The 14,448-nt window shown below is 46.1% G+C and overlaps 1 non-coding gene across 1 annotated transcript; it reads left to right on the top strand.

Annotated features, from left to right (window-relative positions):
* The first annotated feature begins 13,887 nt into the window (after window positions 1-13,887).
* LOC132653282 (U6 spliceosomal RNA) lies at window positions 13,888-13,992 on the top strand. Its single transcript, XR_009591059.1, has one exon. It is a non-coding gene; the product is annotated as a U6 spliceosomal RNA (small nuclear RNA).
* The last annotated feature ends 456 nt before the right edge of the window (window positions 13,993-14,448 follow it).

Genomic DNA, 14,448 nt, shown 5'->3' on the forward strand with positions numbered 1-14,448 from the left:
GAAACAGGGTCTGATTGAATAGCCATAGCTAACTTGGAACTTCCTAGGTAGACCGACCAGGTAGACCAGGGTGGGATTGAATTTACAGATGTCCTGCCTCTGCCCCCGAGTGCTGGGATTGAGGGTGTGCCCACTCAGTTTTAGAGATGAGAAATTGGAAATGCAGGAGTCAGCAGGGGTCATGATCCCTCTGAAGGCCCTATGAGGGATCTTTCCTTGTATGAGGCCCTGGGATCCTCAGCTATGGAAACATAATTCCAAATTCTACCTCTTTTCACAAGGTCTCTGGCATCTTTGTGTCTGTGTCCCCTCCTAAGGATACTTAGAATTAGGGCCTAACCTTCAGCCTAAATTATTTAATATAAAGACATTGAGTAGTCATAGCTATAAATAGCTATGTTTTGTTTTGTTTTTTTTGTTTTTCGAGACAGGGTTTCTCTGTTGTACCCTTGCTTGTCCTGGACTCACTTTGCAGGCCAGGCCGGCCTTGAACTCACAGAGATCTGCCTGCCTCTGCCTCCCTGAGTGCTGGGATTAAAGGCATGTACCACTGAGCCTGGCTCAAGACCTAATTTTCAAAACCTCTCATATTCTGAAGTTCTGGGTGAGTGTAGATTTAATGGGAGACATTTTCCAATCGCTCCATGGACCTTTAACACAAATGAGAGAAAATTCCACCTAGCAAAACAAGTATTAGCAGCAATCTTAGTAAAAAACAAAAAAACACAAACTAATTCATTCGTTTCATTTTCTGTAAATGATTGTTTTGTCGGCAAGCATGTTTGTATACCATGCACATGTCTAGTGCCTGTGGAGGCCACAAGGAGGGCGATGCGTCTCCTGAACCTGGAGTTACAGTTGGGTTATGTGGCCTTGGGAAACAAACCTGGGATCTCTGCAAGACTGGCAAGTGCTCTAAGCACTGACGGGTCTTCCCGGCCCCGCAGTTCCTCTATCTGTCAGCAGAATGCTTGTGCATAGCCCTGGCTTGGATTAGGCCACGTGCCCATCTCCATATTGCTGGGTTAGATATGTGGTGCCAGTGAAGGCCCCAGCGGGATTCGAGCTCCAGATATTCTGTCCAGGAGAAGGGCAAACAGGTGTGCGGAGGAGAGAACCGCTGTTCACTAGAATGTTGGTTTTTCCTCCATCATCAGAGAGCCCTCGGGAGGCAAGGGCTCCTGTTATCACAACTGTGTTCCAGAGCCTTGGAGAGCAGCAGGCCCTCAAGTAAATATTTGCTGAAGTTGGTTTTGAATTTTAACATGATTCAGTCTCTGGGGGCTTTAGCCACTATTACTCTGAAGTCCCACATCTGAACCAGGGTGCTCCCTGTCTGGGGAGACATTGCCTTCTTCTGTAAGACTATGTCTAGGGAGACCAGCCGGACCATCCATCTATTTTGTAACCATTCATTCATTCATTGCTCTTCTTCTTCCTCCTCCTCCTTTTTTAAAAAAATTATTTGTAATGAAGCGGGACATTATGGAGAATACTAACAGTATTCAGCTTTCCACACGGTGCACACAGCATGGTATGCACCTGAAATTCCCCCATGATGCTCAGTGTCTACTTATATCTGCCTACTGAGCAATGGCAGTTCTTGTGCAGATGATAAGAGATAGCTTTTTTTTTTTCTCTCTACCATGGACTTGTACTCTGTAGCACGGCAAGAAAGGTTTATTCTCTGAATAGGTGCTCTCCTCTTGGCAGGCAGAAGTAGCCTGGATAGCTGAACACAGGGAAACACCTTTGTAGGTGGCCCTGTGAGAACATGGCTATCTGACTCTCCCTTCTCGAAGGCTGGTGGCGGATCACAGCTCGTCCATTCTTACAAACATCTGTGAGAGAGAGGGAAGAGGGAAGGGGTTGGCTTACGTTGGCATTCAAGGACGACAGGAGAGAAACACAAATGGTAAGCACCTGAGCAGCAGACCCACCCCACCCCCACCCTTGTCCTAAAGTGTCTCCAGGCAAAGTTTGCGTACTGTTGTCCTCATGTCCCCTGGAGCCCTGCTGCAGAAGGTAATATTCTGGGGTTGCGACACGTGTCATCCAGTGGTTTAGCTGACAGTGTTGTGCCTTAATCACCCACAGAGGGGCCTTGTTTCCTAAGCTTCAAAAGATTCCCTGCCTAGAAGGGAAGTCAGTCAGCCCTGAAGGCACTAGAAGCTGGGTTTGGGAACTGTGCTTCGGAATTGAATTTGCTGGCCTAGATGTAGTTTGTAACCCGCAAGCCTCACACCACAGCCAGGCTCTTTCTTGTGCTGGGGACAATGTTGCAATGACTAGGTTCTCAGAAAAGGTCTGAAGAAATCGGAGGCGTGGATGACAGCCCCAAGACCACAAGCCCCTGGAACCTTCCTGTTTGTTCCATGAGGGAGGGGGGAGGAGAAGGAGACCTTTGCTGTGTGGGCACTGCTGTTTCCTCAGAAGGAACAAAGATGGGGCTTGAGCTTGAACTATGGGCTCAGTCCACATACTCTGGCCAGACAATTATTTTTAGTGAGAAGGTAGAACCAACCACAGAGGCCCAAAGCCGTTTTGGAAATTGGGCTTAAAATTATGTAAATTGTGGGACTGGGGAGATGGTTTAGTGGTTTTAGTGGTTAAAGAATGCTTACTGTTCTTTTTTTCCCCCCTTAAATTTATTTATTTTATGTGTATGAATGTTTTGCTTGCATGTGTGTATTAAATGCACCATGTGTGTGCCAAGTGTCAGAATCAGAAGAGGGCATCTGAAACTGCAGTTATGGGGAGCTATTCACCTCCAAGTAGGTGCTGGGAATCAAACCTTGTTCCTCTGCGAGAGCAGAGCTGCCGTGAACCACGGAGCCATCTCTCTGGCCTCTGAGCTTGCTGCTCTTGAAGAGGACCTGAGTTCCATTCCCAGCACCCACACACAACCACTTGGTAACGCCATCTCTGGGGGAACCGACCCCTCAACCAGCCTCCAAGAGCACCTACACTCAGGAGCACATAACCACACAGAAGCTCACCCACACAGACACATGATTTAAAAATAAAGAGATAAACCAGAAAACGGAGGGAGCCTGGGACACAGCTCAGCTGGTGGAGGGCTTGCCTAGCATGACTTCCCCAGCACTGCAGAGAGCAGGTGTGATAACGTACACCTGCACAGCACGTTGGAGATGGAGGCAGGAGAATCAGACAGTCAGAGGCCCCTCTCTCAGTTAGAGAGGGGAGGGAGGGACTAAGCGAAGACAGACCAGAAAGGCAGCATCAGAAAACTTAGAAAACAAAGCTCATTTTAAATAGGCTCAGAGAGATAAAAATGGATCTCAGAGTCCAGGAAGATTAAGAGTAGGATGGTCATGAGTGGCGCTCTGCAGAAGCAGAGCAGATGCTGAAACCAAATTTGGATAGCAAGGGATGAAGCAGGAACAGATTGAGGGGGAACTGAGCTTCGCTGTAGGTTGAGGAGGCCTTGGCCAACCCCCTGAGGAGGTCTGGAGGAGGCATGGACCAAAAGTGGCACCCAGTGAATACCAAAGTGGCCATGTCTGTTTATCCCTGGCTAGGTCAGATGCTAGGCTCTCCACGGATGGACATGCCCTCCAGCAGTGGTGTCTGTATGTCCTCTTTCCCTGACCGTGAACCTGGATCTCCAAAGCTATCACTTTTTTAAATGAATGTTCAAGGAAGTCTTGGAAGGTTGAGTTTAATAAAAACTAAAAATGTAAGCAAATTACTAGAAAGTAAAGTTGAGAAAAATACTATGGTGTGATGGGGTGATCAGGGGGGAAAGAGGACAAGGTGAAGGATACCTATAATTGTAGCCTTCTACAGTTGGGGGCAGTGGGATCAGAAGTTCAAAGCCAGCTTCAAGTCTATAGGGAGTTACATCCAAGCCATCCTGGACTGTGTGACACATTGTTTCAAAAAGCAAAAAAACAAACAAAACCCAAAATGAAGAAAGATGATATGTAAATCTAGAGGGTTGAAAGTTGAGCAAATGGAGTACCATCAGGATGGGGGAGGGGTGCTGGAGAGACAGCGCAGCTGTCATGAGCCAGTACTGCTCTTGCACAGGACCCGGGTTCTTCACAGGCGTTGGCAGCCAGCCTGGGCTACACAGTGAGACACTGTCCTTAATTTAAAAGAGAGAGAGATAAAGAGAGGTGGGGAATGGAAAAACAGGAAGTCATATTGTAGAAAATAATAATCCAAGAAGGTATTTTTAAAAAGAAGCTCATGTATTTTTAGATTGAAGGGGCTTAAGTGTCTTATCCAATGAATGAAAAATAATAATCCCTGAACAAGGCACAGAATTGTGAAATTCAGAGTAATGATGAATAATGTGCAGACAGAGGCGCAGGGATTGGAATGACTTTAGATTTTTTTACTGTAGCATTGGGAGCTAGAACACAATGCCAGAATGATGTTTTGGGCCTGGGGAGATGGCTCAGAGGGGGCAGGCAAGTGACGCCGAATCCGAGTTCAGTCCCTAGGATCCACATGTAGGCATCGTCTTCTGACTTTCTCTCAGGCTACATGACACACCCCACCGTGAGAAGCGCAGTGCAGCAAAGACTTCACAGTTCTTTGTGTTTATGGGAGAGAGACAGGTTTTTATTTATTTATTATTATTATTTGTAATGCATGCTTGCATGCGTACATGTGTGTGTATGTGTGTGTTGAGACAAGCTCTCACTATATAGCCCTAGCTGGTCTGGAATTGGCTATGTAGGTCTGGCATGCCTCAAATTCAGAGATCCCTGAAATTCTGCCTCTAAGAACTGGCATTAGAAGCATGCACCGCTGTATCTAGCCTTTCTCTCTTGTTCTCTCTCTTTTTTTAGATCTTGCCTCAGGTTTATTTGTAAAAACAGCATCAGACCCTGTTCATCTGTAAATAGTGTGTAGGTGGCTGTGTCACACAGTCTGTCTTCACATTAGCAGAAGCCTTTCCTATGGGACCTTCACAGGGGCCTGGGCACCTTTGGGAGCCTGAGCTGGAGATGGAGCCTTGGCCTTAGCTGGAGCTGTGGCCCTGCCTTGGTTTGAACCTTGGGCTTTGGTTGGCAGAGCCTATGACCATTGACCATGTACCTTCAAATCCGCTTCCCAAGCTTGGGGTGGGGGATGAAAGCCAGATAGCTGGGTTTGTGGCTGGGGCCCTTTGGTATTTTGGGCTTAATGGCCATAGGCTTCACAGGGCCCTGATGGCCTCTGCTCATGCACTCACGCACTCACTGCCTTTGCGTTGTTTGTCTGCATCTTCTGCAGGCCTTTCTTGTGCTTCCTGGCAAAGTGCATGTTCCTCAGGAACTTGGGATCAACCCCCTTAAGAGAGTCATATCTTTGAGACCGGGGTTTTTTGAGACAGGGTTTCTCTGTGTAGCTTTGGCTGTCCTGGTCTTGCTTTGTAGATCAGGCTGGCCTTGAACTCACAGAGATTCACCTGCCTCTGCCTCCTGAGTGCTGGGATTAAAGGCCTGTGCCACCATACCTGGCTTATGACCGGAGTTTCTTGATGCCATTTGCTGGACTGGTTGTGTGTGGTGTGGTTCTTGGACCTGGCCATGTCTGCACGGTAACCCAAGGCTCCTATAAGGCCTGGGACCCTAAGAGAAAGAGCTAGCCTATTTAATTTTATTTTACATGTCTGAGTGTGTGTACTTAGGGTATGTTTGTGCCCAACATAAATGTCCGTGCCCACAGAGACCAGAAGAGGGTTCTGGGTCCCCTGGAGCTGGAGTTAGAGTTGGTTGTGAACCACCTTATAATGGGTGCTGAGAACCTCGGTCTTCCGGAGGAACAGCAAGAGTTTTTAAGTGCTGAACCATCTCTCTAGCCTTCCAAGATGGGGTTTTATGTAGCCGAGGCTGGTCTCTGGGGTCTTATGTAGCCCAGACTGCTGCGTAGCAGAAGATAGCCTTCAATTCCTATCTACTGTTTCTACCTCACAAAAGGGACTGCAGGCGTGTGCCACCATACTGGGCAGAGTTCTTATACACACAGCCAAAGCGCACACACATGTGAAGGCAGGCTGAAGTCTTTGTATCCGAAATGTAAGGTTTCAAACTTTTAACTCACAGAGCAGTCTTTTTTTTTTTCTTGGTGACTGCTATATGATATATATCCAGAGAATGAAGGAGCAAATAAAAATTCAGGAAGCAAGAAGAAAAAGGGACACTTCCACAGGAGAAAAAAGCCAGATGACCTACTGGGTTTAGACGTGATGGGGATTATCAGCAGCATGCACCCTGAGAGCCAAACAGAAGGTGGGTCAATATCTGTTTCCTGGAAAAACAAAAAGAAAGTTTGTATCAGATAGGAAATGCAGACCCAGCAGGGAGTGGTCACACTGTAAATGCTAATGACTGAGTCAGCCAAAAATTGCAATAGAAGCAAATAAAGAGGATGAAGAAAGATGAGACATAGGACTTATCTTTAGTTTCTAAAAAACAAAAACCAAAAAAACAAAACAGCAGAAGAAATCTTAGCTGCTGGAGCGATGGCATCAGCCACCGCCACCTTCTTGCGTCTCCTGCACACAGGTGGTACACAGGCAGGCATGCAGATACAGAACACATTGATACATACAATATGTAAAAAGTAGTACTATTACCATGGCATGGTGTCACGTGTCTGCAGTCCCACTACCTGGGAAGTCCCAGTACCTGGAAAGTTCAAGCTAGCCTCGGCTAGCGAGTGAGTCGGAGGACCTCTCTGTTGTGCTACAGGAAAGTGATCTCAAAAGGCAAAGATAAACCCACACATTTAAAATTCATTTCTCCCTTTTCATAGGTCACACTTATCTATTTGCTGTATGTGCCGTGATGTGTGTGTGGAGATCAGAGGACAATGTATGGGAACTGGTTCCCTCCTTCCACCTTCCCTCCTTCCACCGGGTCCAGGGGATTGCCTAAAGACCAGAAAGGAAGGGCCTTTACTTGTTGAGTCCTCGCATCAGCCCCATTGCTTCTTTTGATTCAAGCTCTAATGGAAGTAATTTCTGTTCATTTAATGTCTTCTGTTAGTAATTTCTCATTTGATGACCACTTCATCCTGCCCTTTGGCTATAAATCCTTTCTGATTTTATTTACTTCAACCCTACTATTTTTAAATATTTATTTATTTGGATTTTAAAAATTATTTATTCATTAAGATGGAATCTCATTTTGTAGTTTTGGCTGGCCTGGAATGCACTGTTTACCAGGCTGGCCTTGAACTCACAGTGATCCACTTGCCTCTGCCTCCTGAGTGCTAGGGTTCTTGTGTACCATTGAGTTCAGCCAAGTAACCCACTGTTAAAAACAAACAAGCCAGCCGGCCCTCGGTGGCACACGCCTGTAATCTGAGCACTTGGGGAGACAGAGGCAGGTGGGTCTCTGTGAGTTTGAGGTCAGCCTGGTCTACAAAGTGAGTCCAGGACAGCCAAGGCTACACAGAGGAAACCTTGTCTTGGAAGAAGAAAAAAAAAGAAAACAACAACAAAAACAAAAAAACAAGCCAAGCTGGGCTTGGTGGCACCTGCCTTTAAACCCAGCACTTGGGAAGCAGAGGCAGACAGATTTCTGTGTGCTTGAGGCCGGCCTGGTCCACAAAGTGAGCCCAAGATAGCCAGGGCTCTGTTAAACAGAAACACCCTGTCTTGGGAAACAAAAAAATAAAACAAACAAACAAAGTCCCCATTTAGCTTTTGACGAAGTCTTGTAACCCATACTGTCCCCAAACTTGGATTTCTCTTATCTCAGCTTCCAGATTTCTAGAATTACAGGTGTGCACCATGGTGTCTGGTTTAAAATTCCATTTATTTAAAAAAATGTCTAAGTATTAGAAGAAAAACTTATTATTGCATAGGAAGACTATTCAGGATTATGGCACTAGGGCCATTTAAACTCGGGAGGGAATTACAGCTGTAAATACAAGGACAGGAAGGGATTTATAGCCAAAGGGCAGGATGAAGTGGGCAGCAGATGGAAGATTAGTGACAGAAAGCACCAGGGATCAGAGGATTCTTGCTAAACCGGCTGACCAGAGTTCTTGCTGATATGTTAAGGGTTTAGTTATCAATGGTGGTGTGTCAGGAACTCAAATCAGATATGAATGGTAGAAAGGTGACTTGGCAAGTTGATGCTACGCTGAGCATGCCAAGAACAGGGTGAAGGCCAAGGCCCAGGCCTTGCTTAAAGGAGAGTTTAGTTGGCCTTGTGGCATACATCCTTAATCCCAGTACCCACAGGTGGATCTCTGTGGGTCTGAGGCCAGCCTGGTCTACGTAGAGAGCTCCAGCAGACCAACCAAGGCTACATAGTGGTGACTAATGTTTGGTTAAGGTGAAAGTATTATGTTTTGTTTTGTTTTGTTTGTATGTTTGTTTGTTGGAGACATACCATTCCATTGCTCAGGGCGGCCTGGAACTCACAGCAATAGTCCTGCCTCAGAACAGCCTGGCCCGGAACGCAGAGATCTGCCCGCCTCTGCCTCCCGAGTGCTGTGATCAGAGGTGTGTGCTTCTCCTGCCAGGCTTTCACGTGAATCCCTTTCTTTGTTTGCTTGCTTCTGTTTTTTGAGACGGAGTTTCTCCGTGTAACAGAGCCTGGCTGTCCTGGACTTAAAAACATCTTTTTAAATGTGCGTATATGTGTGTCAGTTTGTGTGGTCGGTCATGTGTGCAGATGCCCGCAGGGGCCAGGAGAGAGTGCTGGATCCCTGGGGGCTGGACTTAAAGGCCCTGCTCAGCTGCCTGATTTGGGAGCTGGGAACTGAGCTTAACCGCTTTGACGGGAATACCAGAGGCGGTAGACATCTTTCTTTCAGACTGATCACACCAGGAGGTGCCTGACATTGCACTAACAGGGACACTCGGTTTGATCTTTTGGGTGGGATGTGGCTCACCAGATTTCTCCATCGTGAGGAAAACTTTTCCTTTGGTAATTTTTGCATTGTCTGCATGTGAGTCTTTGGCCCAACATGATATCTTGCTCTTCAGTAATCTTCCATGCAGTTTCCATTAACAAGTAATCTTTACCCAAGTCATTTATGTCACCAGGGGTTCCATAGTGATTTCCTTTTTTTTTTTTTTTTTTTTTTTTTCCCAAGTCGCTGTTTCTCTGTGTAATCTTGGCTGTCCTGGACTCACTTTGTAGACCAGGCTGGCCTTGAACTCACAGAAATCCACCTGCCTCTGCCTTCCAGAGTGCTGGGATTACAGGAGTGCACCCTGCTTGCCCAGGTAGTATTTGTTGCAAGGTTCTGGAAAAGCAGACACTGGCCAAGCTGGGGGCTGTGGCTGCCTGGGGAAAAGGACTAACCTTCCCATCTGCACAAATGCTCCCCAAGAATCTGCAGAAGCCACCCCCATGCAAAGACTGAAACTGTTCCAGGCTCAACAGTGAGTATCTATTATCTCAATAAGAAAGAGCTGCTTCCTCCTAACAGGAATTTCCAGTCACGGTCATTAGCGTAGGTGTGACCCAAAGGTAAGAGTCATCATATTTCTCTTTATAGGTCAGGCTCACCCCAACAACCTGTTCACTGGTGCTTTTCTTAGCACAGCCTTTTGCCCTAGTCTCCTCTTTCTCTTTCTCCACTTTGACCTCAGGGAGTCAGGAAGCTTCAGGCTGTGTTTAGTAACTAGTCTTAATGCCCCCACCCCCCATGGCTTCTCTCTCCCCGGGTTAGTAGGAAGTGCCTAAATGAGTCCTGAGGTGGGTGAGCTCTCTTCCCGGGAGTCACAAGGTGGGTGAGGGGGTGACATTAAGAGAATGGAAAAAACAAACAGAAGCAGATGTCTCCGCATCCCTGCTCCCAGCCTATGGGCCTGGGGAACCATGGGAAATGATGGCAGCTTGTAAGAAGTGTCCCCAATCTGGGCCTGGGCTCCTTCTAGGCTGGGCTTCTTGGTCCTCACCTCTCCGAAGTGACCTGATTCCTTTCCACGGACAAGCCAGCGCACCACCTCCAATTATTTTAGTATTTTGTATTATTTATTTATTATGTATTGGTATTATGTATTATTTTTTTATAATGTATAAATATTCTTTATTTATTTTTATGCACATTTGGGGCATACCAAATGTGTGAGGGACTCAGATCCACTGGAATTTGAGTTACAGACCACATCGTAGTAAGCTGCCGTGTGGGTGCTGGGAATTGAACCAGGGTCCTCTAGGAAGAGCAGCCAACACTCTTAACCACTGAGCCATTTCTCCAGCCACCTAGTTTTTGTTTTTTTTGAGAGAAGGTTTCTCTGTGTAGCCGTGGCTGTCCTAGACACAATTTGTAGACCAGGCTGGCCTTGAACTCACAGGGATTCCACCTGTGTCTGCCTCTCAGAGTGCTGGGATTAAAGGCGTGTGCCACCACGCCTGGCCACTGTACATTTTTAAAGTGTATAGCAACAACTGTGGACAAAGTTTGCACACATAGGGCACCAGGAAATGCCAGGGTCCCTTTGCAGGTTCTTACTCTCTTAGGTAAAATAACTAAACTTGGACACAGGAAAAAACTCACACGTTATTAAAGTTAGGGAAAGCTAACAGTAGGACAGTCCCAGCTGGAATCCCTGCAGCTGCCTGAGGAGGCAGACTGAAAGAGCTGCTGGGAGGGAAGTCAGAAAGCTGGCAGGCTCAGCAACAAGACCTTCAAATAGTGTGGAGGGGTGTGGGCCTTAGGGTATATGTGCCTTATCAGTAAGGGGACAGTTGTTCCCGAGAATCAGGAGTTCAAGACCATCCTCAGCGATGTAGTGAGTGTTCAGATATAAAAGACTGTCTCAAAACAAAAAAGAGAGATGAGTGGTGTGTCACATGTCTTTAATCCCAGTACTTCACGGTCTACAGAGTGAGACTCTGCCTTAAAGTACTGAAACGATGGTGATGATGATGATGATGAAGATGATGATAAAAAGAGTTACCACAGGCCCCATGCTGGCTTACTGCTTGTAATGTTTACTCCATCCCTGTCAGAGGTACGGCATTAGAGACACAGTTCACACGGGCTGCCAACTGCAGTAGCCAGAGTTTCTCCCCTTTGTGGACCTTTACTCCCCTACTCAATTCTTTTTTTTTTTTTTTAAGATTTATTTATTTTATTATGCACACAATGTTCTGCCTGCATGTGCACCTGTACACCAGAAGAGGGCACCAGATTTCATTATAGATGGTTGTGAGCTACCATGTGGTTGCTGGGAAATGAACTCAGGACCTCTGGAAAAGCGAGCAGCGCTCTTAACCTCTGAGCATTCTCTCCAGCCCCAAAACCCAATTCTTGACATCACAGCAGGAAAGATTTTCAGGGAGAGCCAGCATGAAGCAGAGTTAGAGTCTATTTTATTTGAAACTGGGTCTCATGTATCCCAGGCTGTTGCTCTGAATCAGAGAATAACCCTGAATGTCTGATCCCCTTGGCTCTACCTCTCAAGTGCTGAGATTATAAGCATACAGCATCATGTCTGGTCTTATGGGGTATACAGCATACATCTTTTTAGTTATGCGTTGATGGGTGGGTGGGTAGGTGCTCACAGACCCCAGAGGCGCCGGATCTCCAGGAGGCGGAGTAACAGGCTCTTGTGCATGGCTTGACTTGGTGGGTATTGAACTCCAGTCTGCTGCAGGCATTGTGCGTGTTCTTCACTACCGGACCATCTCCCCAAACTCTTAGAGACATTTTAAACAGACTTAAGAACAGAGGTTAAGAGAGAAAGAGGTGCTTCGGACAAAGGGCGAGTCTGCGCTGTCTTCCCAGTAGTTCCAGGTAGGATCCTGGTTGTTTCTGAGGTTACTATCTACAAAGTGTGCGAAGAAATTTAAATGAGATCCCAGGATGGGTCCCGAGGCTTTCCAGACAGAGTTGCATTGATTGCATAAAATATTAGACAAAGCAAGATAGAGGATGTATCACTGTGAGTTAGTTAATAGTGTTTTTAAATGGCTGATTGTATATGTCTGTGTATATGTATCTCTGCACTTGCATGTGGAGGTCAGGGGTCAACCTGGAGGAGCTGATTCTGTACTTCTGCCGTGTCAGTCCAGGTGATGGAACACGGGTTGGCACGTTTAGTCACTGAGCCATTTTACCAGCATGGATTATGATATGATATGATATGATATATAATGTTCTGTATGTGGGATTCCCAAAAGAATTCTAGGAGAATTAAGGCAGGTTTATTGGTATTTTAACATTCATACCTGAAAATATTTCTGCATAAAAGAAATATTGCCTCTGGTGGTAACAACATGGCAATATTGTTAACCAGGATGGAAGCTTTTTGTTTGTTTGTTTGTTTGTTTGTTTGTTTTTGAGACAGGTTTCACTGTGTAGTTCTGGCTACCTGGGAGCTTGCTCTGTAGACCAGGCTGGCCTAGAACTTTCAGAGATCTACCTGCCTCTGCCTCCTGGGTGCTGGGATTAAAGGGATACACCACCACTTGGCTAGAATTTTTTTTTTAAATATTAATATCTCTGTGTGTGTGTGTGTGTGTGTCTGTGTGTCAGAGTTGGGGTATGTACACCTGAGTGCAAGTGCCATAGAAGTTGGTGGCAGCAGGTCCCCTAGAGCTCAAATTACAAGCTGTTCTGTAACAGATGATGGCCCTCTACAAGAGCAGTACAGGCTCTTAACCACTGAGACTCTCTCTTGGGCTATAATTGTAATTTTCAAAACATTATCTATCTATTTATTTATTTATTTATTATGTGTACAGTGTTCTGTCTGCATGTGTGCCTGCAGGCCAGAGACGGTACCAGATCTCACTATAGATGGTTGTGAGTCAGCATGCGGTTGCTGGGAATTGAACTCAGGACCTCTGGAAGAGCTGCCAGTGCTCTTAACCTCTGAACCATCTCTGAAGCCCCCTACAATTGTTATTTTTAAAGGTTTGTTTTAATTCTATGTGTACGAGTGTGTACCTACTTGTCTGTATGTGTACCACATACATGTGATGCCCATGGAAGCCAGAAGAGGGCATCAGATCCCCTGGAACCAGAGTAACAGATGGTTGTTAGCCATAATTTGGGTGCTGAGAACCAAATCTGGGTTCTCTGTAAGAACAGTAGGTAACCACTTAGCCATTCCTCCAGCCTGAGCTGGTTAATTTATTTGTTTGTTTGCTTAGTTTTGGTTTTTCTTCTTAAAAAAATTTTTTTTAAAGATTTTATTTATTTAATGTGTGAGTGCTCTGTCTGCATGTACACCTGCATACCAGAAGGGGTCATCAGATTCCAGTATTGTGATTATGAGCCACCATGTGGTTGCTAGGAATTGAACTCAGGACCTCTTCAAGAGCAGCCAGTGTTCTTATCCACTGAGCCATCTCTCCAGCCCTAGTTTTGGTTTTTTAAGACAAGGTTTCTCTGTGTAGCCCTGGCTGTCCTGTCCAGGCGCTCACTTTTAGACCAGGCTGGTCTTGAACTCATGGATCTACCTGCCTCTGTCTCTGCAGGTACTACCACTCCCAGCTCATGGCTGGAATTCTTGATTCTCAACTGGTTAGAAGCTTCAGCCAGACTGTGGAGTGAGGAACTAATTTCCCTTGTCTTTCCTGTCTCAAAACCTAAGCATCAACTCTGCTTGCTGGAGGCAGTCTCCAGCCACAGGAAGTCAAGACAAAGGAAGTGGGAAGCCCCGCTCTCACTACCCTCATCTTCAGAGTGTCTCCAGCAGGGGCTGCTGTACCTCCTTGCTTTTTTCTCCCACACTGGCTGGCCCCTACTTCCCTAGAGGATACTTGGTACAGAGGCTGTCTCCCTCTGCCCCGCTAGTTTAGGAAAGGAGAGAGAACGCTTGCCAGCTGATGCGAGTCCTAGAGGTCTTCTTGGATGCAGAAAGCTGACTGTGGAAATGGCCTGGTTGGTAAACTGGAAAGGTAAGGAAGCAGGATGAGGCAGGGGGAGAAACTGCAATGAAGTGCTGTGGTGCCCAATCTGGCAACATATATACTAAAATTAGAATTATACAGAGAAGGTCAGCATTCCCTGTCCAAGGATGACGCAAACTTTTGAAGTATTTTATATATACATACACATTTTAAAAATCAATTCATTATTTTTAGACAGGCTTTCACTATACAGACCTGGCTGGCCTGGAACTCACAGAGATGCATCTGCCTCTGCCGGGATTAAAGGCTTATCTCACCACCAGCCAGAATTTCACATTAAAAAAAAAAAGAAAAATAACAGAGATGCAATTGTAACAAAAGCTTTGGCTTTGGCAGCATGGTGGCTCAAGTGTGTAATCCCAGTTCTCTAGAGGCAGGAGGATTACTATGAGTTTGATGCCTGCTTGGTTACAGTATGAAACTGTATGAAGAAAAACCCCCAAGTAAAAAATACAAGCAACAGAACACAAACCCATCCTCCATCGCACAGGAGCACTTAAGTCAGTGTGGCTGGTCTTGATGCCGAGGCGAGGTTTTGGCTCCCCTGCTCCTCATTCTCATGGCCACACAGCTGATCTAGATTTGGCCCCAAGCAGGG

Source organism: Meriones unguiculatus, chromosome 3 (genome assembly GCF_030254825.1).
Source record: "Meriones unguiculatus strain TT.TT164.6M chromosome 3, Bangor_MerUng_6.1, whole genome shotgun sequence".
NCBI classification, from domain to species: domain Eukaryota; kingdom Metazoa; phylum Chordata; class Mammalia; order Rodentia; family Muridae; genus Meriones; species Meriones unguiculatus.